The sequence below is a fragment of the Schistocerca gregaria genome, chromosome 2, assembly GCF_023897955.1.
Source record: "Schistocerca gregaria isolate iqSchGreg1 chromosome 2, iqSchGreg1.2, whole genome shotgun sequence".
NCBI classification, from domain to species: Eukaryota; Metazoa; Arthropoda; class Insecta; order Orthoptera; family Acrididae; genus Schistocerca; species Schistocerca gregaria.
Window position 1 is genome coordinate 598,267,750 of NC_064921.1, and position 25,445 is coordinate 598,293,194.

The following is a 25,445-nucleotide window of genomic DNA, read 5'->3' on the forward strand; positions in this document are numbered from 1 at the left end:
TCTGCGACGACATAAAATTAAACCTATTTACATTTCCAGGTACAAACCAAGCGCCAACCCAGCTAAACGAACGATGAAAGATTTAGGAACCCTTTGATCATACAATGTAAGCTTTCCTTCAAATCGTCGAACCCTTTGTCGTTTGTACTGCAGTAAGCAGCATAATACCTGGCTCAGACATCTGTCTGACTTCCAAGATGCCATAAATGAAATGTCACATAGCAGTACATTGTTACCCCCAATTACTGTTCTTAAAAATAATCCATCACCAGGTAAAATCCGAGAAATAATTAAATTCCCTCCAGTACCCCATGTACAGCATCAGCATGTAGTAAAATTAGTACTGAGCAATCTGAAAGCTGCTGCGTTAAAGAGAAAGGACCGAGCGGACAGAACGGAAAACACACGAGTACTTTTACCAGGACAAAAGATACTCGCCAAAAACACACCATCTCTCTAGAAAGAAAAAACACCAGAGTCACAAATTCTTTTCGGTATACAAAGGCCCCATGGAAGTGAGTAAAGTAGTCCATGATAATGCTGTCTAATTGATTAACCCAAAGATAGGAAAAGCATTACGTTTGCACCACGTGAGTCATTTAAAGTTATACAAAGGTTAGACTAAAGAAACTGAAAACAAAGAATAGGAAAGAAAGCAAAAGGCACACAAGTAAAACTTTTAGCAAGTACTTATCTCGATTAATTAAATTAAATAAATTTCGTAAGGAGGTAAATTAATAATGATGATGAAAAGACAGGAAAGTAACAACTAATGCAACTCTTCTGCAAACGAAGTGTGTTCTGAGGAAAGAATTGAACGTAAGAAGAAAAATAGAGATCAGCATGTGGTTAGTTTAACGAAATAGTAGTAGATTCTCTCTTAAAAACGTAGTGTGAAGGAGAAGCAATCTGATGTTTGTAGAAGAGAAGAAATGAAGAAGTAGGTAGGAAATAGATGATTAGGGGAGAAGGAGGCAGGCAATTTTAATTTTGTTCCGTCGAGCACGGTGATCAAATAATTGAAGAGATATTGGCCGGCCAGGGTGACCGAGCGGTTCTAGGCGCTACAGTCTGGAACTGCGCGACCGCTACGGTCGCAGGTTCGAATGCTGCCTCGGGCATGGATGTGTGTGATGTCCTTAGGTTAGTTAGGTTTAAGTAGTTCTAAGTTCTAGGGGACTGATTACCTTAGAAGTTAAGTCCCATAGTGCTCAGAGCCATTTTAACCATTTTGAAGAGATATTTTAGGGAATATGTGAAACATATAGGGTTTGTGGAAGATACCACAATCTGATACTGAAATAGAAAGATGAGAGAAAGAAGAATAAGAAGTCGTTAGGAGGTATCTATTAGGAAAGAGAAATGAAATATTAAGATAAGCAAGAAACATGTTATTTCGTAGTAGGAGGTAGTACAGCAGGAGCTTAAGTTCACCAATAAAAGATTACTTTATGGAAGAATACAATGAGGGAAGATAGGAATCTAAAAGTTTGCGATCAAAAATTAGGAGGAAGGGATAAGTACGAAGTTAAAAACAATACAACAAAACAATAGAGACGGTTTTTGAAGGGCAATAACAAAAAAATAAAAAGTGTATTTTGAGGTTTTGTTACAGCTGAGGACAAAAAGAAGAGATTGCAGAGAAAAAGACGCTGGAGTCGGAATCAAGGTGCGAAGTATTCAAAACATAATATACCTGTAGTGAAAAAAAGGGGTTACTAACATACTAACCGTCATCACCAATCAATCTCACTCCTACCATCCATCGTGATGAAAATGAGGAAACCATGATCTTTATCTTATAGTAGAATTAAGTTAAATGAAAAAAAAGGAGGAAGCTAATTTGATAGAATTAATGATACTTTTTGTAAAGTCACATAAAAATCTGTTTAATGTTTGTAAAGTTGATAGCGTAATCTAGGGATGTAAGGATAGTATGATTGTCACATATTGAAGACGTAGTCGGCAGCCAAGGTGCAGCATCATTGCGGCCAGATCGACGACGAGACTGACGAGAACGGTTAGGCGTAAGAGGAAGGAACACTGAGTGTGAGTGACTGGTACATCAGCTTACGAGATAACAAAACAAGGGGCCTTGGTGGAAACGATGTTCCTAGAGGATAACTCCTCTGTGGAAAAGTTTGGAGAGATACAACGCAACCTGAATGCAAGCAACTTGCACTGTGAAGTGAGCTTTATTCCTACCTATTCAAAGCAGCATATGAAGGGATGAAGAATGTCGAACGAACTGGAATGGAGGTGGACATATTAAGGCGAGGACGAGCGGAAGCTTAGATTCACCACAGGAAGAAGAAGAAACGCATTTCTGTAACACAATGTGCAGAAAAGCGGAAACTGTCATCAAACCATACGAAATTTAACATCTGCTTGACAATCCTTGACAACACATGAGACGGAGCAGGAAGAGGATGGAAGGGTGTTCAGGTTATCTAGATGAACAACAGATTACAATGAAGAATAGACAACAACTGTAAAGAAGGCGCCAGAAGAACGGAGAAAAGACAGCCATGTGAAACAGGTCTTCAATCATAACTCCCGGTCCAGAGAAGAACGAAGACACAAGTAAGAAGACAGCAGGAAGCCCGAAGAAGAGAAGACACAACGCAGAAGCTTTGGAAGAAAGAAGAGCCTGGACCAGAAGAGATCAAGAAACCTTTTCAAATCCCTTTCTATGGAAGACCATTATTACATTTCTCTTCCAACGAGAATCTAATTTAACTGTTCTAACAGCATAAATATTGGATGTTCTTTATGGCAGATTGCAACACTTTCAGAGGGCATACTAGAAAAATGGAAGATAACAACTCGTATGGAAATCTACCGACGAAATGACCCAAGGTAATCGACATAAGGATTCGACGAATGTGTAAGCGGAAAAGTTTTGGCTGCCAAAAATTGATCTCCAATTCAACTGCACCACAGGCATATGCATAATGGAACAACGGCTACCACGCATTCACGACACACTAAGACCTTCAGACCTTTCTCTCTGCCAACCATCATTCCGTTCTCGACGGGAACACGGCGAGACACGGGCAACCGTCATGCCACACTCAACGGAAACGCGGCGAGACGCATACCAAGCGTCATACCATACTCAAAGGAGACACCGTGAGGCACACAGCCGACCGTCATTCCACGTTAGACGCAAACACGCCGAAACATTTGAAAAAAGCGAACCACGGTACAGATAGGGGAAAGAACTGCCTGTGACAGACTACTATCTAAAAAAAGGGGGGGGGGGCAACAATTTAAATTCTTATTGTACTTAAAGATATGTTAATGTAAACTTTTCCTGTGTTAGTGATAAATCCTTACTAACGATGTTTGGCTGCACATTTTGACATGTAAATAATATTTTCTTATATTGCAGTTTTTTAATTTGTTTAAGTAAATAAAAACCTACTACTAACCATTTTTGGGTGTAACGTGTTTATAAAAATACATAGGATAGATAAACGTGAATTGATTTTGCTATTGCATGATGTCAACGTAAAGTTTTGAAAGTAAAAATTAGGTTTAGAAATTCAGTGTTTGTGAAAGTCAATGTTAATTTTTGTGAAGTCATGATGCGTAGAATTAAGATTTCTGGAGACTATAAATACTATCATAAATAGGATTACAGCTGTAAAATCGTGAGACAGGTTCAGACATAGCTTATAAAGTTTAATTGTAAGAATTAAACATGTTTTCGATTATGTGTAATATAAAAGAGGTAACATTTTTTTTTAAATGGGGAAGATAATATTAAATGAAGGTTTCCTCAACTTCAAGACATATCCATCATCATTTAACATAAATTAACTGAATAAAATAGAACAATCTCAGAACAAAAAGGAGAATTTCCAAATGATACAAATTTATAAAGATACGTGCATTGTTTGAATTTCAATGTAGTGAACTATATTTGAAAGAAAATAATTCCTTAAATTAGTTCAATAGAATAGTAGAAAAGATCATAAAATCAAATGCAAGATAAATGAAGGACACAATAGAACCGCTGCATGTTGTTGTTGTTGTCTTCAGTCCTGAGACTGGTTTGATGCAGCTCTCCATGCTACTCTATCCTGCGCAAGCTGCTTCATCTCCCAGTACCTACTGCAACCTACATCCTTCTGAATCTGCTTAGTGTACTCATCTCTCGGTCTCCCTCTACGATTTTTACCCTCCACGCTGCCCTCCAATGCTAAATTTGTGATCCCTTGATGCCTCAAAACATGTCCTACCAACCGATCCCTTCTTCTAGTCAAGTTGTGCCACAAACTTCTCTTCTCCCCAATCCTATTCACTACCTCCTCATTAGTTACGTGATCTATCCACCTTATCTTCAGTATTCTTCTGTAGCAAACCGCTGCATAAATTATACTAAATATTAAGATAGGAAGATGGTCAGTAAACATCTCAATTGCTACAGCAAGTAAACCAATTTTGCACTGTCTTCAATCAATTACTCACCCATTGATTGACCCAGTACAAAATTGAAGATGGAAGGAGGAGGATATGTAAGGTGGCAGAATAAATGGTCAGATTTGCATCTTACATGAGACCTTTACAGATCGCAATGAGAAAATGAAGATGACACGTAACGTAAATCGACAGTTATGGGAACATTTGCCTATCAATATGTTATGCAAAAAAGGGACGACAGTCAATCGACTGTAGTTAACACTCCATTCCTATACAATGCATGTCTCTGAGCAGAAGCTAGAGCAGGGAAAGCGAGTCGCGTCGCTTTCAGTTTTGAAAAGCTAGCTCCACAACGGCGTAGCGAAACCACGCTGCAGGAGCTATGCCGGCAACCACTTAAAGGGGTGGCAGAAAGGAGGACAGCGATCCTGAGCCAGGTGATTCAAGCTGGAGGGCCGCCTATAGTGAGGGCACCCCAATATACTTTAGGCATCTAGAACGGGCACAAACCGTCCGATTGGCGGAAACTCACTAGGAAGGAGAAAGCTACTGAAGTTTCGACGCAGTTTGATAGAAGGGACGTTGCTATTGGTAGAGGGTATTTCTGGTCGAAAAAAGCAGTGACGTGAAAAAGGAACCCAAGTGGAGGGAGGCAGTTCTGCCATGAGTAGGACAAGAGAGAAATTTGGTGTGGTGACTCTTCTCTGAACTGGCGTCAAGTGCAGAATGGAGCACTTAATACTCTGTACGATGCAGAGAAGAAATTGGTGAGGACACTGCGTTCACAGCGGCTGCACTCCAGCTAAAATTTTTAGCTGTAGCAACGTTTAGCTCCGACTGTAGAGGAACGAACCAGCCAAATTAGTTAATTGTTCTTGCGAGAACTGAGAGGGCACTATAATATGCACTCTGCTCCAACCATGCACGTGTATATTGACACATAATAAGATTAGGGCTGAGTACATGTTTCTCGCATAACGAGAAGCACAGGAAAAGTTTCTGCTGGAAAGTTCAGCAAAGGCCAGATTAGTTTTGTACATGTTTCAGTGGGAGAGAGCGGCCTTGCAGACAGCAGCACATCGCAGCTTAAGGTAAATACTGTGTGAAGAGGTGTAAAACTTTGTTGGTTCACCAGCTTGTGTTCACTGAAAACTCGAGCGGCCTTGGGTAATCTTGCACTCAAATTTGTCACTTGACTAACCATCCACCGTAGATTTGATTGTCATCCTAAATAGTACCGAACCTTTAACCGGAATCGACCATATTACGTAGTACTGACCAACATCATAATGTATGTGTAGGAGCAATTCTGTAAAGAAACGTCCAATTAAACTTTCATATTATTGTGCTTAGGATTAATGTAAAGAAAATTCCTCTTTCATAATATTGTGCTTAAGATTAATGTTCTTTCAGAGAGTTAATATTTAACATTGTTGTGTATAAACTTATTTCACTTTTTGATGTTGGAAAGATGCGTTAGCCATTGCGCTGTTTTTATGGTGGCGAGTTGAAAACTGCGTGAGAAGCTGTAATTTGGTGAGAAATATTGCCTCATTAAATTTGTGATTTCACCTCACACAGTTGTTCTCAATTCAAGAATAAACAAAAAACAAACCTCACCCTTACAACATGTCTCCACTGCCCACGCATTTAGGAATACTCTCTACAAGACGCTGACCAGTCATTGGATGGTGCAGAGGTAGGGACAAAGACACACAGCCGCAATAACCGCATGCAGGCACCACAGACCCCAGAACCTCAGCATCAGAAACACACTACGCGAGAATCCTGCAACGAGTCCAGCCGCACCAAGAATGCAACAGTGCAACGGTTCGTGCATATCTACAGAAGAAAGTCCACTTAAAAGTCACATAAATGATACATGCCCAGACATAATACGTGCTTAGCTACGCCCAACAATACGAGTTGAATTAAAAATGACAGGAATTGAACATAGGCACAAACTAATTGACCAAATAAGCATACAAAGTGGGTAGGTATAAAAGAAATTAAATTAACATGTTTTTAAAGAATTCTCTACAGTTCTCATAAAATATTTTTTTTCTATAGCCACCAAAAAGATGCTAACTTTTTCTTGTTCTGCTACTAGTTTCAACAGTTGTCTGTATCTAGCTGTGGTGTCACCGCCAGACACCACACTTGCTAAGTGGTAGCCTTTAAATCGGCCGCGGTCCATTAGTATACGTCGGACCCGCGTGTCGCCACTATCGGTGACTGCAGACCGAGCGCCGCCACACGGCAGGGCTAGAGAGACTTCCTAGCACTCGCCCCAGTTGTACAGCCGACTTTGCTAGCGATGGTTCACTGACAAAATACGCTCTCATTTGCCGAGACGATAGTTAGCATAGCCTTCAGCTACGTTATTTGCTACGACCCAGCAAGGCGCCATTATCAGTTTCTATTGATATTGTGAATCATGTACCGTCAAGACCGACGTTCGTCATTAATGGATTAAAGTTAAGTATTCCACCAGCTACGTCCGTGTTTCTAAATTCTAATTTCCTTGTCCTGTTCCAGACCTCACGCCAGCCTGCGTGAGCTAAATCGCGTGCCTTTCGGCCTCCTCTAGTAACACGGTGTTGGCACTCATGCCAACCACAACACTAGCATACTTCAAAAATTTAAAGCAGTGAATATCACATGCACACGAGTTTCAAAAAAGTGTTACACCCTGATGAGTCAAAACACTATGACCCTCTTTAATAGCATATTGGTCCACGTTTGTAACGCAACATCGCAGACAAACTGTGCGTGGAGTGTTCGACACGGCATGGTTGTTTCCGGAGCGGCTGCACACCGTGAACATACTGACTGTTTTGGAGCTGTGTATTTAACTACTGATTTATTATTACATATTCTGTACACGGGCAAGCTAGCAGCCTGCCTGTTTCACTTAAAGCAAGAACTGAAAGGAAAACGATGAATGTTCACGTTTGGCGATAACCACTTTGCTAACAATTGGTAAATGCATGTAAGCGGCACAATGACTGGTGTCCGATAGGTCAGTCGTTCGGTTTCGTCACGTATCGGATTTGTCCGGAACACTTCAAGTGGACTTCCCCGTTTTCTGATTTCTGCCAACGCCAGCGACCTGCCAGTTAAAGCGCCAAAACTGAATGGTGAAGCTAAACGTTGCAGATTTCGTTGGTAGTCAGCACTTCCTCTCACACGTCTCCGCCCACCGCAAAGACCAGCATTTTCATTCATACTTTTGTTCATCATCTTCAGGAACTGACTTTGAAGAGTGCCGATGTGAAGAAATGGCACAGCAGATGCGCTAAAATTGTTTTTTAACGCAGCTGGTGTGCCATTTCTTCACATCGGCATTTTTCAAAAACAGTTCCCGAAAATGATGAACAAATCAAACAAACAATATCAGCACTTCCTATTGCCATTGCGATATATATCGGGAGAGAAAACATTGCCTACCTATAGATACATCGATATTTTTTCAACAGTCCAAGGCAGAGTGATTCCCCTACGTTACTGGCTACACCTTGATAATGTCGTACGCGGACGCGACTACCGACCTGATAATCAACAGTATGGTCTCAATGACTTGCCCACTGCAATCGCAACTGACGATGTCGTTGGGTCAACATGGCAGCGCGTAGGGCCCGTCTGTTGTAGAGCCCCATGTTGAACAATGAGCACTGAACAGTGTGCTCAAAGAGCGTTTTGCGTGCAGCATCATTGAATAAATTGTCATATCTTACACAGATCGCTATTTGTCTTTGTGTATAGAGTGAGGAAGTCTACGTCCTCCACATTCTGTGATGAGGTGTGGATGTCCAACACTTTGGTCGCTTATTCGTGCTTTCACCTCCCTTCAACCACTTCTCATGGATGCTGCCGTCAGCAGCACACGAACTGCCGAGCAGGATGCCGTTTCAGAGATGCTCGTTCCCGTTGCCGTTTCAGAGATGCTCGTCCCCGCTCTCCGAACGGTAACAGTCTGCTTTTTGTCAAAGTCACACAGACCAGTGGATTTCCCCGTTTGCAGCACGTGTCGTTGCTAGATTGATTCCCCATTCTTCTGTGCTCCTCTTGTATACCTGCCTTCTTCGGATCACGTGGCCGCAACGGCACCAGGCGTCATTTACTGCCGTTGTAGGCAGCGCTCACACTATTATCACTGTATATCTTCACTCCCACTGACTTTAACAGCGATAAATACATGCAGATTTTATACTCTTCCGTAATTTTAAATCGTGCCTGACGATGTCCTATGCAACGTTACATCGTAATTCGGAATAACACAGGTACTGTAATAACGTATTTATGCGCCGACGCCCGCATGCTACTTTCGAATGAAATGTCCTCTGTACTGGAATATACATAACAACTTAAACTCGTAGTGTAGGTTGTAGGCACATGGTTGACCACATACGGAAGCTTGAGTCTCGCCAAACAGTAAGGCGACCGCTTGCGATAAGCGGAAAATCCGGATTCCAGTCTCGGTCCGCCACAAATTTTCGTTCTCGTCATTCCATTATACACCTGATTGTAGTCCACATTCCCAACTGTGAATACATTTCATGCATGAGATTATGTTGAAACTAGATGCAGAACAATAAATATTTAAGCAGCTCTGTGCTGGTTACGGTCGCAGGTTCGAATCCTGCCTCGGGCATGGATGGTTAGGTTTAAGTAGTTCTAAGTTCTAGGGGACTGATGACCACAGCAGTTGAGTCCCATAGTGCTCAGAGCCATTTGAACCATTTTTTTTGTGTTGGTTACACTTAAAAATGTCCAGAGTTGTAATTGTTTAGAATTTGTTACACGCGGCACGCACGTAGAAGGTGGTAGGGTCGGCATAACTGAAAGATTGCTGGCTGAGAATGTTAATGACAACAGCTCCGCTGATGTTAACGCGGAAAGCCAGGGAAAAAAAGGAACACTTGTTGCAATGAATGGCAATCTCTTCAAATGAGGATGCATGTAAGGCAATGGCTGCGACAAGGGTAAAGAACACGATAGTATCAGATTGCAAAAAGGTACGGTCATCGTCTTGAGTAGATCATATCGTATAGCTATTTACTGGTAGAACTAACACACAAAATGACGTGGGACGACCGAACGAGCTAGCGAAGTGGCTAGCACACTCGACTTGCATTCGGGAGGACGACGCTTAAAATTCCCGTTCGGCGATCCTCTCTAAAATTACTTACGGCAAATTCCAGGATAGTTCGTTTGAAATGCGCATGCCCCATTTCCTTCCCCGTCGTTCCCTACAGCGAGCCTGTACTCAGTCGCTAGTGACGTCGCTGTCGATGAGACGTTAAACATTAGCCTTCCTTCCCTCCTTAAAATCGAGTGATTACGAAAAAAACAGTGTTGGAGAAGATGAGTGGGTGAATTGTTGGAAGGCGACTGGGAAGCGGAGGTACATTTATAATGCAATGCTCGTACAAGACACTGGTGCCAACAATTCTAGAGCACTGTCCCGGCGTTTGTACATCTTTCCTTACGACAGACATCCTAAGAATTCAGAGATATCCTGTTAGGACGGTAACTGGTCGATATAGCTCACAAAAAAACTGTAACAGATATTCTTGAGGAACTTACATGGGAGTCCTTGGAAGAAAGACGACACAGTTGTCGCAAAACACTATTGGATAAACTGGGTGGACGAATATTCGGAGTGAATCGCGCGACAGTTCTGCGGCTACCACCGTATACCTAGCGTAGGAATAGTAAGAATAAGGTAATGGAGAGTAGGACGCCTACACAGGCAAGGAGACAAGTCATTTCACCCTCGCTCAATACGTGTATGGAATTGGACGGATAATCGATAACATTTGTACGAAGTCCCTTTTGCCATGCATCGTATGTTGGCTTGCGGAGTAGGTATCACGTTGTTGCATAAGTTCGTAGCGATTTGTTTTTGTGTTGTTGGTGTTCCAGTTGCTATGGGTTTATTTATCGAGTGCCAATTTTTATTTGTAATTCACTCTTGATATCTGAGTCATTGCCTTTTGTCATATTGAGATTGTGAGTGGAGCATCGGATGCTACAGAATTGAGTGCAAAGTGGAGAAATGGGAATATTTCCGGCATTCTTCTGTTTGACTTGTGGAGAGGCCTGGCAGCAGCAAAGGCAGCGGGAAACATTTGTGCCGTATGTGGGGATAACGCCATAGAACAGAGCACGGCAAGAAAATGGCTTTCTTGTTTTAAGGAGAATCATTTTGACATTAGTAACTTCCAACGTTCAGGAAGACCTTCGGAGCTTGATGAAGATAGTGAAATGCAGTAATCCACAGTTATCCACGTTGGTGTACTCGAGAGCTGGCAAATGTGATGAAATTTGATCATTCCATCATCGTTCGATATTTCCAAGCAAGGGGGACGGTTGAAAAATCACGTGTATGGGTACCGCATGCTCCAAGCCAAAACCATGAAAATCAGCGGTTGCCCATATGTTCATTTCTGCTCGCTCATCATCATCATCAATCGGCTAGAGAACAACACCGATCATTTCTATGCTGCTTCATTATAGCTGACGAGAAATGGTATCTTTATATTAACAAGAGGAAAAGAAAGGAATGGCTGAGTCCAAACAAAGCAACAATTCGCCGAACAATGACCTGCGTACATCCACAAAAGATAATGTTACGCAGTTGGTGGAAGAGCGACGGTGCTGTGTCCTACTAACGGCTTCCCTGAGGTGTAACCTCACTTCTGTTTTGTATTGCCCAAGAATTGAGGCGTCTTGCATACGCAATCCAATAATAATGCAATGTTACTCCACGATAACGTCCGCCCGGATTCTCCTAGACTGAGAAGAAACACTATACAGGCTTTGGGTTGGGAAATCTTTCTGCACCCACACTTTGCACCAGATCCTGCCCTCAAATTTTTACCTTTTCTGCTGTCTTTCGAACAACCTTGAACAAACTTATTTTCCTGATGAAAATGCGCTATAAGCGCGGCTCGATGAGTTCTTCATCTCAAAACTTAGTGATTTTTACAATTGCGGAATCGAAAAGTTACCCCAGCGTTGATGACGTTGATGAGTAAAGACTCTGCTGTGTGTATGTGTTGTGTTGTGTTTATAAAAATTATTGAAAAATACTACCAACTTATGCACCAATCTAATACTGTGTGGATGTGGACACTGGTACCTCATTGCACCCTTCTTAGTTTTGCGGGGCATTCAAAATCTTTGCGGCAGTCGACCCTACATTTCCGCTCAAGGGAAAAGTTTGACAAATAGAGAAATCTAAAATGTTCCTTCGGGCCGGATTTGAACCAGCGACCTATGGATATCTGCCAGAATGACCACTACAGTCCACCGCTCTACCAACTGAGCTACCGAAGGAGTGCACAGCCTGCGTTCTCACGTGGCCCACATAAGTGGCTGCCTCGCGCCAGAGCCGTCTCGTAGCCCGGTCTTCGAATGGGCGTCGAGTAAACGGCGTGAGTATACAGTGGCTCTTCTAGTGTCACTCGTTCTGGCGGCGCCTTCTCTACCACTGGGAAGCAAAGATCGGCCGCCGTTGCTGAATTACGGGTTGACATTAATTCTCCCTACCACTGCAGCGTACGTGGCCGAAGGAACAGGTTTTTTCTAGTTCTGTTGGCAGATGCGAGAGGAAGAGAGACTGCTGTGCGAAATCTTACCTTGCAAATCTCACCTGCGCAGTAAATGCGGGAGTACCATCTGACTATGTCACAAAACCATTTATGCATTTTTTTCCCAATTTGCAGATTATAGACGTCATCCGTGAAATAAAGTTCGTTTGACATATGTTAGCTTATCTGAATACTGTATTACATTCTTCGCAAAACAGATTTACCTCTACCGGAAGAAACGAGTCCACCACCCGTTCGCCAAGTATGTCGTTCGGCCAGCCTACTTTTTCTAGCCCAAATTGTTCTTGTAACGGGGGAAAAGTAAGAAACAGAGAAATATTACATTGTTGAAAAATTGAGGACGCTTCTGGAAGTGCAACGAATAGGAAAGTGGTAAATTACAAATTTGTCATTTCAACATTTAGTATGTTCATCAGAACCACAGAAACTTTGATTAATTTTCATCACACACGCTCATATTTACTGCATAGCACAACGCTTACGTGTACCTTCAACTGGCGCGTCGGTGGTAGGATTGCCTCGGTTCTCACGGCGATTTTGCCTGATTAGAATACCAGTTCTGGACTATACGGCCTTTGAACGGAAACGTCTTGGCCGCCTTTTATATTTCAGAGAAATCTTTATTTAGTTTTGAAACGAGCCAATTTGTGCTTTTCTTTTAAAACCAATAGGCAGCATGTTTGCATAACTTTAAATGATTTCGCAGTTTAATTAAAACAAATGGATTGAAGATATTACTTACTTCCCTTTTTTCTATATTTGTCCCTTTTTTAAACTGCTTTGCATTACAACAATATTTGGTAAGGTTCAACAGTGGATAATTTGAACATTCTGGCGGATGAAATCTGTGTGCTGCAACGAGTAAAGTCAAGGGCATGAGTTCGAGTCTGTCTGGCGCAGTTTTAATCTGGCGGAAATTTTATAACTGCGCACACCCCGTTGCGGACTGAAAATTTCATTCACGAGATACATTCAATTAGCTGTTACAGGGTAATTCCAGCCCAATATTGCTGGGTATACTAGAACCTACTTTACCATTCTGGATGGCGTTTTAAAGTAATTCAGCTCCAGCAACCCTAACAAACAGCGCAAGAATGATTTTGAGAGTGTAATTAATCACCCGTCTGCATTGTGCAGCACCGAAATATTTAAATTTACTTGTTCTACACTTGCCAACGGCTTTGCCGTAGTGGTAACGCCGTTTCTAGTCAGGCGGTTAAGCGCTGTCGGGCTTGGCAAGCACTTGGACTTCCGTGTGTGTGTTAGCAAGCGGGGTGCACTCAGCTTTTGCGAGGCCAATTCAGGAGCTACTTGACTGAAGGGTAGCGGCACCAGTCACGAAAGCTGACAACGGCCAGGAGAGCGGTGTGCTGACCACGTGCCCCTCCTATCCGCATCCGGTGACACCCAAGGGCTGAGGATGACGTAGCCGTCGGTCGGTACCATTGAGCCTTCAAGGCTTCTTCGGACGGTGTTTGTTTAATTTTCCTTCTACAGGTAAACTGGAGCCACACAACACGCGAAAAGCCTTTTCAGATTGTAGATGAAACAAAACGGAACTATGTTGGTACGTGTGCTTCATCTCTAATGACCTCGGCGTCGGTTTGCTCTTAAACCGAAACACTCATTCATTTCAAAGGATTTGGACTCTCGCTGTGCTTGTGCAGTGTCTGGGAGACGGGGCAGGGCCTAATTTCCCGCACACGCTCGCGCGTCCTATTCATCTCTTAAAAGGGATGGATCAAAGCAAAAAAAAGATGGGCTCGTCCGGGATTTGAACCCGGGACCTCTCGCACCCTAAGCGAGAATCATACCCCTAGACCAACGAGCCACGATGGTAATATGTTCCACTTGTTTGATACGGCGAAAAGTGGAGAGAGTGACACACTTCGTGCATTGGGCGCCCTGGCGTGTGGCTGTCGGCTGCGACACAAGGCAGCGCCGTGTTCTGATACAATAGAGCACGTCAAGGCTAATCAAGAGGAGAAATAACGACGAGTCGAGATCCTCTACAAGAGATATGCTTGTACTGCTTTCAGTCAGTTGCATCTCATGGGCTACTTTTTCTCTTCCATCTTTCTCTCTTACAATACGGAACGCCAAAGACTAGACATTTCCTGTGCATGTAACACAAATTCCGTTCCTGAATTGTTTTCGATTTTTTGCTTATAGTGAAGATATAAAAGTGGTTCAGCAAATCGCTTCCGCATCGACGTTAACTAATGTGGTTGAAAATAAGAGCGACCGCAAGATTGTGTCTCATTCACAGAATGACAGGATCTTGTTACGGCAATAATTTCAGTCCATGTCGTCTTAGTCATCTCATTTACGAACGAATTTAAAGCAGTTCCTTATTAGGAGTGATGTTCCGAATTAAAATGTGTCCATACTGTCAAAAGTTGGCGGGGCAGTTATGTAAATGCACGAGTGTTTGTATCTCTCATATGCAACAGTTGGTTACTGGCACTGCGGCCGTTTTAGGGGCTGATGATGTTAACTGAAATTTCTTTTTCCCGCCAACAGCAATGACAGTTACCATCGCACTTAGTGCTGTCTAAATTGATAATCAGTTGTGTCTGACGTATGAAGCTGATTTCTGAGTGACCTTAGCTGTGTTGGTACAAGCAATTTTCCGAAATCACCAAAATGTCCAGGACGAAGACCGCATTCGACTGCGGTCTGGCCACAATCTATTGGTTATGAAATGTAGATTAAAACTGAAGAAACTGCAAAAAGGTGGCAATTTATGGAGATGGGACCTGGATAAACTGAAAGAACCAGAGGTTGTACAGAGTTTCAGGGAGAGCATAAGGGAACAATTGACAGGAATGTGGGAAAGAAATATAGTAGAAGACGAACGGGTAGCTTTGAGGGATGAAATAGTGAAGGCAGCAGAGGATCAAATAGGTAAAAAGACGAGGGCTAGTAGAAACCATTGGGTAACAGAAGAAATTTTGAATTTAATTGATGAAAGGAGAAAATATAAAAATGCAGTAAATGAAGCAGGCAAAAAGGAATACAAACGCCTCAAAAGTGGTATCAACAGGAAGTGCAAAATGGCTAAGGAAGAATGGCTAGAGGACAAAAGTAAGGATGTAGAGTCTTATGTCACTAGGGGTAAGATACAGAGTGTTTCAAAAATGACCGGTATATTTGAAACGGCAATAAAAACTAAATGAGCAGCTATAGAAATACACGGTTTGTTGCTATATGCTTGGGACAACAGCACATTTTCAGGCGGACAAGCTTTCGAAATTACAGTAGTTACAATTTTCAACAACAGATGTCGCTGCAAGTGATGTGAAAGATATAGAAGACAACGCAGTCTGTGGGTGCGCTATTCTATACATCGTCTTTCTGCTGTAAGCGTGTGCTGTTCACAACGTGCAAGTGTACTGTGGACAACATGGTTTATTTCTTAGAACAGAGGATTTTTCTGGTGTTGGAATTCCACCGCCTAGAACACAGTGTTGTTGCAACAAGACGAAGTTTTCAACGGAGGTTTAATGTAACCAAAGGACCGAAAAGCGATACAATAAAGGATCTGTTTGAAAAATTTCAGTGGACTGGGAACATGACGGATGAGCGTGCTGGAAAGGTAGGGCGACCGCGTACGGCAACCACAGAGGGCAACACGCAGCTAGTGCAGCAGGTGATCCAACAGCGGCCTCGGGTTTCCGTTCGCCGTGTTGCAGCTGCAGTCCAAATGACGCCAACGTCCACGTATCGTCTCATGCGCCAGAGTTTACACCTCTACCCATACAAAATTCAAACGCGGCAACCCCTCAGCGCCGCTACCATTGCTGCACGAGAGACATTCGCTAACGATATAGTGCACAGGATTGATGACGGCGATATGCATGTGGGCAGCATTTGGTTTACTGGCGAAGCTTATTTTTACATGGACGGCTTCGTCAATAAACAGAACTGGCGCATATGGGGAACCGAAAAGCCCCATGTTGCAGTCCCATCGTCCCTGCATCTTCAAAAAGTACTGGTCTGGGCCGCCATTTCTTCCAAAGGAATCATTGGCCCATTTTTCAGATGCGAAACGATTACTGCATCACGCTATCTGGACATTCTTCGTGAATTTGTGGCGGTACGAACACCCCGTGGTTTATACAAGTTGGTGCCCGCCCACATCGCACGGCCGACGTCTTTAATTTCCTGAATGAATATTTCGATGATCGTGTGATTGCTTTGGGCTATCAGAAACATACAGGAGGCAGCATGGATTGGCCTCCCTATTCGCCAGACATGAACCCCTGTGACTTCTTTCTGTAGGGACACTTGAAAGACCAGGTGTACCGCCAGAATCCAGAAACAATTGAACAGCTGAAGCAGTACATCTCATCTGCATGTGAAGCCATTCCGCCAGACACGTTCTCAAAGGTTTCGCGTAATTTCATTCAGAGACTACGCCATATTATTGCTACGCATGGTGGATATGTGGAAAATATCGTACTATAGAGTTTCCCAGACGGCAGCGCCATCTGTTGTTGACAATTGTAACTACTGTAATTTCGAAAGTTTGTCTGCCTGAAAATGTACTGTTGTCCCAAGCATATTGCAACAAACGGTGTATTTCTATCGCTGCTCGTTTAGTTTGTATTGCCGTTTCAAATATACCGGTCATTTTTGAAACACCCTGTAGATGCTGCCTACAGGAAAATTAAAAGGCCTTTGGAGAAAGGAGAATCACTTGCATGAATATCAAGGGCTCAGATGGAAACCCAGTTCTAAGCAAAGAAGGGAAAGCAGAAAGGTGGAGGGACTATATAGAGGGTCTATACAGGGGCGATGTTCTTGAGGACAATGTTATGGAAATGGAAGAGGATTTAGATAAAGATGAAATGGGAGATATGATACTGCGTGAATAGTTTGACAGAGCACTGAAAGACCTAAGTCAGAACAAGGCCCCAGGAGTAAACAACATTCCATTAGAACTAGTGACAGGCTTTAGAGGGACATTCCTGACAAAACTCTACCATCTGCTGAGCAAGATGTATGAGACAGGCGAAATTGCCTCAGACGTCAAGAAGAATATAATAATTCCAATCCCAAAGAAAGCAGGTGTTGACAGATGTGAAAATTACCGAACTATTAGTTTAATAAGTTACAGCTGCAAAATACTAACGCGAATTCTTTACAGACGAATGGAAAAATTGGTAGAAGCCAACCTCGGGGAAGATCAGTTTGGATTGCGCAGAAATGTTGGAACACGTGAGGCAATACTGACCCTACGACTTATCTTAGAAGAAAGATTAAAGAAAGGCAAACCTACGTTTCTAGCATTTGTAGACTTAGACAAAACCTTTTGACAGTGTTGATTGGAAAACGCTCTTTCAAATTCTGAAGGTGGCAGGGGTAAAATACAGGGAGCAAAAGGCTATTTACAATTTGTACAGAAAGCAGATGGCAGTTAATAGAGTCGAGGGGTATGAAAGAGGAGCAGTGGTTGGGAATGGAGTGAGACAGGGTTGTAGCCTATCCCCGATGTTATTCAATCTGTATACTGAGCAAGCAATAAAGGAAACAAAAGACAAGTTCGGAGTAGGTATTAAAACCCAAGGAGAGGAAATAAAAACTTTGAGGTTCGCCGATGACACTGTAATTCTGTCACAGACAGCAAAGGGCTTGGAAGATCATTTGAACAGAATGGACAGTGTCTTGAAAGGAGGGTAAAAGATGAACATCAACAAAAGCAAAACGAGAATAATGGAATGTAGTCGAATTAAGTCGGGTGATGCTGAGGGAATTAGATTAGGAAATGAGACACTTAAAGTAGTAAAGGAGTTTTGCTATTTGGGGAGCAAAATAACTGATGATGGTCAAAGTAGAGAGGATATAAAATGTAGACTGGAAATGGCAAGGAAAGAGTTTCTGAAGAAGAAAAATTTGTTAACATCGAGTATAGATTTAAATGTCAGGAAGTCGTTTCTGAAAGTGTTTGTATGGAGTGTAGCCATGTATGGAAGTGAAACGTGGACGATAAATAGTTTAGACAAAAAGAGAATAGAAGCTTTCGGAAATGTGGTGCTACAGAAGAATACTGAAGATTAGATGGGTAGATCACATAACTAATGAGGAGCTACTGCATAGAATTGAGGAGAAGAGGAGTTTGTGGCACAACTTGACTAGAAGAAGGGATCGGTTGGTAGGACATGTTCTGAGACATCGAGGGATCACCATTTTAGTATTGGACGGCAGCGTGGAGGGTAAAAATCGCAGAGGGAGACCAAGAGAACGCCAGTTGAACGCCAGTTTTCTTTCTCCTAATAACGACGTCCTCTTGAGCACTCCCCGCCCGAAGATCCGAATGGGGGACTATTTTACCTCCGGAATATTTTACCTAAGAGGACGCCATCATCATTTTATCATATAGTAAAGCTGCATGCCCTCGGGAAAAATTACGGCTGTAGTTTCCCCTTGCTTTCAGCGGTTCGCAGTACCAGAAAAGCAAGGCCATATTGGTTAGTGTTACAAGGCCAGATCAGTCAATCTTCCTGACTGTTGCCCCTGCAACTACTGAAAAGGCTGCTGCCCCTCTTCAGGAACCACATATTTGTCTGGCCTCTCAACAGATACCCCTCCGTTGTGGTTGCACCTATGGTACGGCTATCCGTATGTTTGAGGCACGCAAGCCTCCCCACCAACGGCAAAGTCCGTGGTTCAAGGGGTGGGGGGGGGGGGGGTGGGGGGGAGGGATTAAAGTGGACGACTCCACAAGATATTTATTGCTGAAAGTTTTTCAGGCATTTCTCTTTAGAACGTTAGGAGCGTATGTCTGACTTCTGTGGTAGTGTGCGGGCCACAGGGTAAAGGGCACATCTCAGATTAATCCGTTGCGCAGAATAAGAGAATCTCAGAACAACCCCACGCTCATACTGTCGAGTAGTACTGTGGGGCCGTTTTCGATGTTGGCAGCAGAGGAAGCAGGAAGCCGTGTGGCCCGCTTGCTTATACCGAGCACCAGCCACTATCCGGTGATCACCTGAGGTAGGCTGTGTGACAGTCTTCAAGAGCCGGTAGAGAAATCTGTTGTGACATTTCATTGCAGCCAATGCCACGTCTGTGTTAATTACTGGAATGTAGGTCCGTGTGATGCAGCCCATGCGACCAGTTCTGACTGGTACGTTTCTGCTGACTGTGCCTTACTATATCGTCATTAATACCAGACGGCAGTCGAATGCGGTCTTCGTCCTGAACATTTTGGTGATTTCGGAAAATTGCTTGTACCAACACAGCTAAGGTCACTCAGAAATCAGCTTCATACGTCAGACACAACTGATTATCAATTTAGACAGCACTAAGTGCGATGGTAACTGTCATTGCTGTTGGCGGGAAAAAGAAATTTCAGTTAACATCATCAGCCCCTAAAACGGCCGCAGTGCCAGTAACCAACTGTTGCATATGAGAGATACAAACACTCGTGCATTTACATAACTGCCCCGCCAACTTTTGACAGTATGGACACATTTTAATTCGGAACATCACTCCTAATAAGGAACTGCTTTAAATTCGTTCGTAAATGAGATGACTAAGACGACATGGACTGAAATTATTGCCGTAACAAGATCCTGTCATTCTGTGAATGAGACACAATCTTGCGGTCGCTCTTATTTTCAACCACATTAGTTAACGTCGATGCGGAAGCGATTTGCTGAACCACTTTTATATCTTCACTATAAGCAAAAAATCGAAAACAATTCAGGAACGGAATTTGTGTTACATGCACAGGAAATGTCTAGTCTTTGGCGTTCCGTATTGTAAGAGAGAAAGATGGAAGAGAAAAAGTAGCCCATGAGATGCAACTGACTGAAAGCAGTACAAGCATATCTCTTGTAGAGGATCTCGACTCGTCGTTATTTCTCCTCTTGATTAGCCTTGACGTGCTCTATTGTATCAGAACACGGCGCTGCCTTGTGTCGCAGCCGACAGCCACACGCCAGGGCGCCCAATGCACGAAGTGTGTCACTCTCTCCACTTTTCGCCGTATCAAACAAGTGGAACATATTACCATCGTGGCTCGTTGGTCTAGGGGTATGATTCTCGCTTAGGGTGCGAGAGGTCCCGGGTTCAAATCCCGGACGAGCCCATCTTTTTTTTGCTTTGATCCATCCCTTTTAAGAGATGAATAGGACGCGCGAGCGTGTGCGGGAAATTAGGCCCTGCCCCGTCTCCCAGACACTGCACAAGCACAGCGAGAGTCCAAATCCTTTGAAATGAATGAGTGTTTCGGTTTAAGAGCAAACCGACGCCGAGGTCATTAGAGATGAAGCACACGTACCAACATAGTTCCGTTTTGTTTCATCTACAATCTGAAAAGGCTTTTCGCGTGTTGTGTGGCTCCAGTTTACCTGTAGAAGGAAAATTAAACAAACACCGTCCGAAGAAGCCTTGAAGGCTCAATGGTACCGACCGACGGCTACGTCATCCTCAGCCCTTGGGTGTCACCGGATGCGGATAGGAGGGGCACGTGGTCAGCACACCGCTCTCCTGGCCGTTGTCAGCTTTCGTGACTGGTGCCGCTACCCTTCAGTCAAGTAGCTCCTGAATTGGCCTCGCAAAAGCTGAGTGCACCCCGCTTGCTAACACACACACGGAAGTCCAAGTGCTTGCCAAGCCCGACAGCGCTTAACCGCCTGACTAGAAACGGCGTTACCACTACGGCAAAGCCGTTGGCAAGTGTAGAACAAGTAAATTTAAATATTTCGGTGCTGCACAATGCAGACGGGTGATTAATTACACTCTCAAAATCATTCTTGCGCTGTTTGTTAGGGTTGCTGGAACTGAATTACTTTAAAACGCCATCCAGAATGGTAAAGTAGGTTCTAGTATACCCAGCAATATTGGGCTGGAATTACCCTGTAACAGCTAATTGAATGTATCTCGTGAATGAAATTTTCAGTCCGCAACGGGGTGTGCGCAGTTATAAAATTTCCGCCAGATTAAAACTGCGCCAGACAGACTCGAACTCATGCCCTTGACTTTACTCGTTGCAGCACACAGATTTCATCCGCCAGAATGTTCAAATTATCCACTGTTGAACCTTACCAAATATTGTTGTAATGCAAAGCAGTTTAAAAAAGGGACAAATATAGAAAAAAGGGAAGTAAGTAATATCTTCAATCCATTTGTTTTAATTAAACTGCGAAATCATTTAAAGTTATGCAAACATGCTGCCTATTGGTTTTAAAAGAAAAGCACAAATTGGCTCGTTTCAAAACTAAATAAAGATTTCTCTGAAATATAAAAGGCGGCCAAGACGTTTCCGTTCAAAGGCCGTATAGTCCAGAACTGGTATTCTAATCAGGCAAAATCGCCGTGAGAACCGAGGCAATCCTACCACCGACGCGCCAGTTGAAGGTACACGTAAGCGTTGTGCTATGCAGTAAATATGAGCGTGTGTGATGAAAATTAATCAAAGTTTCTGTGGTTCTGATGAACATACTAAATGTTGAAATGACAAATTTGTAATTTACCACTTTCCTATTCGTTGCACTTCCAGAAGCGTCCTCAATTTTTCAACAATGTAATATTTCTCTGTTTCTTACTTTTCCCCCGTTACAAGAACAATTTGGGCTAGAAAAAGTAGGCTGGCCGAACGACATACTTGGCGAACGGGTGGTGGACTCGTTTCTTCCGGTAGAGGTAAATCTGTTTTGCGAAGAATGTAATACAGTATTCAGATAAGCTAACATATGTCAAACGAACTTTATTTCACGGATGACGTCTATAATCTGCAAATTGGGAAAAAAATGCATAAATGGTTTTGTGACATAGTCAGATGGTACTCCCGCATTTACTGCGCAGGTGAGATTTGCAAGGTAAGATTTCGCACAGCAGTCTCTCTTCCTCTCGCATCTGCCAACAGAACTAGAAAAAACCTGTTCCTTCGGCCACGTACGCTGCAGTGGTAGGGAGAATTAATGTCAACCCGTAATTCAGCAACGGCGGCCGATCTTTGCTTCCCAGTGGTAGAGAAGGCGCCGCCAGAACGAGTGACACTAGAAGAGCCACTGTATACTCACGCCGTTTACTCGACGCCCATTCGAAGACCGGGCTACGAGACGGCTCTGGCGCGAGGCAGCCACTTATGTGGGCCACGTGAGAAAGCAGGCTGTGCACTCCTTCGGTAGCTCAGTTGGTAGAGCGGTGGACTGTAGTGGTCATTCTGGCAGATATCCATAGGTCGCTGGTTCAAATCCGGCCCGAAGGAACATTTTAGATTTCTCTATTTGTCAAACTTTTCCCTTGAGCGGAAATGTAGGGTCGACTGCTGCAAAGATTTTGAATGCCCCGCAAAACTAAGAAGGGTGCAATAAGGTACCAGTGTCTACATCCACACAGTATTAGATTGGTGCATAAGTTGGTAGTATTTTTCAATAATTTTTATAAACACAACACAACACATACACACAGCAGAGTCTTTACTCATCAACGTCATCAACGCTGGGGTAACTTTTCGATTCCGCAATTGTAAAAATCACTAAGTTTTGAGATGAAGAACTCATCGAGCCGTGCTCATAGCGCATTTTCATCAGGAAAATAAGTTTGTTCAAGGTTGTTCGAAAGACAGCAGAAAAGGTAAAAATTTGAGGGCAGGATCTGGTGCAAAATGTGGGTGCAGAAAGATTTCCCAACCCAAAGCCTGTATAGTGTTTCTTCTCAGTCTAGGAGAATCCGGGCGGACGTTATCGTGGAGTAACATTGCATTATTATTGGATTGCGTATGTAAGACGCCTCAATTCTTGGGCAATACAAAACAGAAGTGAGGTTACACCTCAGGGAAGCCGTTAGTAGGACACAGCACCGTCGCTCTTCCACCAAATGCATAACATTTTCTTTTGTGGATGTACGCAGGTTTTTGTTCGGCGAGTTGTTACTTTGTTTGGACTCAGCCATTACTTTCTTTTCCTCTTGATAGTATAAACATAAGATTTATCATCAGGCCGGCTAGAGTGCCCGAGCGGTTCTATGCGCTACAGTCTGGAACCGCGTGGCCGCTACGGTCGCAGGTTCGAATCCTGCCTCGGGTATGGATGTGTGTGATATCCTTAGGTTAGTTAGGGGACTGATGACCTAAGAAGTTTAGGCTCATAGTGCTCAGAGCCATTTGAACCATTTTTCTCCAATACTGATTTTATGTAATGACTCCATTTTAAGGAGGGAAGGAAGGATATGTTTAATGTCGACAGCACATCACTGGAGACGGAGTGTTTTGACAATAGAAAATTTTAATTTCTATTCTTGATTTTGTGGCCATAATTAGAGTCCAGGCTCCATAGGTAAACGGCCAGCCGACATTAAGAAACAGTCCACCAAGACTTAGGGACAAGATAAGCCGCGGAGGCTGCCAAGTATGGCTTGTTGCTCAAATAACTTATTGTTTGACTTCCTGCCAGAGGAAGCAGCATGAATCAAACTTGCGCAATGGACGACAAACACCAGGGCGATAATACAGCAAGAGAGAGTGTCAGTCACGTGCGGAAAAGACTCGTGTGGCACCAAAGTTGTGTGCAGCTAGAAACGGAAGTGTCCTGTGGAACCGAAGGCATTCGTGCACAAGCCGACCAATTAGAAACGAGAGTGTCGTGTGGAACCATAGGTATTCTTGCGCAATCCGATCACTTAGAAATGAAAGGGTCGCCACCTCGAAGGTGGTCACCTCTACCGTATCGACTTTTTCCATCGAGTCCAGTCTTCTGAACGTGGACTCGAAGTGTGGTTATTTTACGTGCGTCTCTTATTTGCATGAAACCCAGATGGATTGGAGTGCTTCTAATGTTTTGCGCAGTGCACGCCTTGTAGGTCACATGTGGCCAGTTAGAACTAAGTGCCGGATATTGACTCAAAGCCAGACAGTTGTGTTCCGTGATCTGCGCGCACTACAGAACACACGAGGCTGCATTCAAAGAAGCGGAATGTCTGCGGAGCGGCAAACGCACTGCCCGTGTGCGTGTGGGGTACTTCACACGGCTTCGGAATGTCGCTCCTGTCGGTGGCATCGCGCGCAACAGCGAAGCAGTTGCTCTGTTCACGAGAGCGGTGCGGCGAGTGTATGCGGACGGAAAGGTCGACTGACGACAGGTACGTCTGTTCTCTCTGTTTTCCGGAGCGATTGTCTGCAATCGAAACCTTGTATCACCAGACAGACCACGATATTAGTGCACTTTGACTCCCGTGGCCGTTCTCGTGAACACATGCTGTGACGTTACAGTAAGCAATTACAGGGTTGTCTAAGGAAAACACACACATTGTGAACGTTTCCAAGACTGTTGTGCATTTATTATCAAATAGTCCAGCGAGCCTCATTAAACGTCACAATAAAAACTCACGATAAGCCGACATAACCGCCCGCAGTTCCAGATCCAATAACGTAGGCGTCGACTAAAACAGTTCGTCTGCTAGATGCCGAGGGAATTGTCACCGAAGTCTTAGTAACACAAACTGACAAAGGGCTTTGTATTGGTTCATAAGCATCGATAAACTCGAGCACAGAAACAATGAAAGTCTTGAAATTTCAGAATGCATTATTGACTGGAATATAGCGAACGGTATAAAATGTTAAAAAAACGAATAAAAACAGTCCCGATTGCGTTTTATAGTTTGTTGGCAACCGGTTTCGGCCCTTTCTTGAGACCATCTTCAGGCTTACACCGCCATTATGGCTGCTGCTGGCGGCAGACGGAGCGAGATCCATAGAACCATGGTTGTCCACCAGGAGCCATAATAGCGCTGTAAGCCTGAAGATGGTCCCAGGAAAGGACCGAAACCGTCTGCCAACTAATATAGCAAATCTGAAAACGCGATCGTAATTGTTTTTATTGATTTTTACAGAAAGTCTTGGTTTTTGAAGATATTTGCTGTGAATCGTTCCCGTACGTCACAGAGCATTCAAGTGGACAAGTAAAATTTGTCCAGCCCTTATCTTGTTCATTTACTCATTGTCAGTAACGCATTAGGGCGCAATATTCCGTCGGAACAAAAAACATTGCTGTTTTGCGCACCCTAACATGTGGCAACATTTTTGTTTTACGAACAGTATCATCAGTAATGAGTTTTAAGTACAGCTAACATTTCTGCTTTCTTTTGCCACTACAAAGAAGACTCAGCCAACTTCACCATACAAATATTTCAGTTGGCGTTCTCACCGAATTATGTAACCCGTTCTCTTGTTCAACGTGCAACTGACGTCAAGAAACACTAAAACTTATAAAATTCGCTATACTCATATGTTGTAAAAATAAATATTTAATATTTTTATGCATGTCAGAACAATAATTACAGTTAACTACATATAGCAATGAAGCCATCGTAGTAATTACGTTATGCCAATTTTCTTCCAGATACAACGGTATCTTCCTTAGTTTTCTTTAATTCCTGATTTGCTAT

At 43.3% G+C, this 25,445-nt stretch overlaps 1 protein-coding gene and 4 non-coding genes across 5 annotated transcripts in view; 2 read left to right on the forward strand and 3 right to left on the reverse strand.

The window, feature by feature from the left end:
- Nucleotides 1-25,445, reverse strand: part of LOC126334527 (spindle and kinetochore-associated protein 1-like) — a 424,403-nt gene that overhangs the window by 307,844 nt on the left and 91,114 nt on the right. The gene's annotated exons all lie outside the window — the stretch shown is intronic.
- Nucleotides 11,683-11,772, reverse strand: Trnay-gua (transfer RNA tyrosine (anticodon GUA)). Its single transcript is given in 2 exon segments — nucleotides 11,683-11,718; nucleotides 11,736-11,772. It is a non-coding gene; the product is annotated as a tRNA-Tyr (tRNA).
- Trnap-agg (transfer RNA proline (anticodon AGG)) lies at nucleotides 13,807-13,878 on the reverse strand. The gene has a single exon. It is a non-coding gene; the product is annotated as a tRNA-Pro (tRNA).
- On the forward strand, nucleotides 20,074-20,145 carry Trnap-agg (transfer RNA proline (anticodon AGG)). The gene has a single exon. It is a non-coding gene; the product is annotated as a tRNA-Pro (tRNA).
- Trnay-gua (transfer RNA tyrosine (anticodon GUA)) lies at nucleotides 22,180-22,269 on the forward strand. Its single transcript is given in 2 exon segments — nucleotides 22,180-22,216; nucleotides 22,234-22,269. It is a non-coding gene; the product is annotated as a tRNA-Tyr (tRNA).